Below are 2,500 nucleotides of genomic sequence, written 5' to 3' on the forward strand. Positions count from 1 at the left end.
AAGATAATCAAGAAAGAATTGCAGCACTAAGATATCAAGAATTGAGGAGTAAAAGATTAACTCTACTTCAGGCTAACAGGCAAAGAATGACTGCACAGTGAAACCAACAAACACAGGAAGAAGCAGAGAATAATCATCATATTGATAGTGTCAGGCATATAGAAGTTAGAACATGTCCGTTTAATGCAGAACAATGGCGTCTTTGGTGCCTTCACCTATGAACCAAAACATAGTAAGAAACAGAAGAGATAGTACAAATTGGCTCGATGTCACAAAAATGTAATCACTGTGATGCTCTGAAATGGAAGAATGAGCCTCCTGGATTGTGTGGCAGTAGAAAGAATGTTTGGCTGTCTTCGTTACAAATATCCTCTCCACCTAAACAAAGGAAATATTTCATCTTCACAGCTGCACAGTTTCCTCAAATAAAGTATTGGGGGATGAGAGTATCTAGGAGTTAAAAAAAAAACACGTGTTTCAGAATAAGTCATCACATAGTTATCTTACGTGAATCAACCAGTACCATTTATATGCGGTATAATATATACATATATACATACAATTATTCATATGTACATAGACATATGCACACATATGCACATACACACATACATATAAACACATTATATATATATATATATATATATATATATATATATATATATATATATATATATATATATATATATATATATATATATATATATATATATATATATATATATATATATATATATATATATTATACATACACCCCACATGTGCGGAATAAGAGACCCAAAAAATTCCCCCTCAATGCATTACCTGAAGCGCTTCACTATTTGTATGAAGCAAGTTTGCAATAAAAATATTTCTTTTCAATTGCATATCCCATCGACCGTGATGAAGATAATGTGCATCGAGGAACAGCTGTATGTTGAACAGAAGGGAACTCGATGCTTTAATGGCCTCTGCTAAGAGGGTGCCATGAACAATGTTTACCCATTACTGAGGATATTTGAATAGAAAGGGAAAGGTTTTAGTCTTTCTATTCTATAGTTGTTCCGATTTCCCGCTTCAGATTTTATCAAATATTTCTAGATGTAACGCAACGCTTACTTTACAAACAGAAAATATTTTCAGTTTCCACACTTATGCTGTCTTTACAGTAATCAGAAATTTCGTAATTAGATTTGTGACACTTTTTTTGTTCCTCAACTTTCATAAATAAAATTCTGGTACATTTTTGCATAATATACCATCCCCAACATCTTTAGATATAAATGTGGCAATTGATTTGATATAAATTAGATCTTCCTCACCTTCCACAAAAAGAATTGTGGACTTTATTTTGATATAGACCTTTCTCAACGTCCATGAATTTATTTGTGGCACTTATCTTTAAATAATAGACCTTCTTCAACTTCCACAAATAAAACTTTGTCTTAAGAGTGGTGTCTTATTTCAACTTTGGAATTACTCTCTTGTATCTGTATGGTAATTATTTATATCTTCTAAAATTTAAATCAACTGATCGCAAAATAACTTATATTAAGATTAATGTTATAATCAAATTAGATTTCATTAATGATTACACCGAATTATGTAAATGAAAGGTTAAGGGAAGATTAAGTGTTATGTAACGTACTTCAATTTGTAACTCTGTTTCTCTATTTAAAAAGAAGATAAGATCGCAAATGATATATTTCATTAATTTTCTTGGGATATAACTCATTTTGATTACTACTGCTTTCCTGCAAAGTGAGCTTCACACTTCTTTATCTCGTTTGTTCAGTCCACCAGATATAACAAATATTGTCTTTGGTCACGAATGATTCCTTCATTACCTCCGCCAGGAGGTTATGTTTTCGGTTCGGTTTGTTTGTTTGTTTGTTTGTTTGTTTCTCTGTTTGTCTGTCTGTCTGTGGACAACGTAGAGGCCACATTTCTACACGGAATCACTTCAAACTTGGCCAAGTAGTTCCCCAATGTGTATGGAAGAACTGATTAAATTTTGGTCAAGGTCACCCCAAGGTCAAGGTCACAGGGGTCACTGGTGTCACTATGACATAAGTGGCCATATCAAGAGACAGAAATAAAGCACTGACTTTTGCATAAGCCAACAGGGAAGTCCTAGTCCAGGCGCAACCCATGGGTGATGTTCAAATTTATAAAGGTCAAAGGTCAAGGTCATATTGGTGCATTATATCAATGTCATATTAAGTATCAGTGGCAAATGAACAAAGATCACTTGAAGGTCAAAAGTCAAGCAGGTCACTTGAAGGTCAAGGTCACGTGAAGGTCAAGGTCACGTGAAGGTCAAGGTCACCTGAAGGTCAAGGTCACGTGAAGGTCAAGTACATTTGAAGATCAAGGTCACTTGAAGCCAAGGTCATGTGAAGGTCAAGGTCACGTGAAGGTCAAGGTCACTTGAAGGTCACGTGAAGGTCAAGGTCATGTGAAGGTCGAAGTCACATCAATTCATGATTCTAGGACATATGGCGCTCTAGGTCACCTTGGC

The sequence above is a fragment of the Palaemon carinicauda genome, chromosome 4 (genome assembly GCF_036898095.1).
Source record: "Palaemon carinicauda isolate YSFRI2023 chromosome 4, ASM3689809v2, whole genome shotgun sequence".
Lineage (NCBI taxonomy): Eukaryota > Metazoa > Arthropoda > Malacostraca > Decapoda > Palaemonidae > Palaemon > Palaemon carinicauda.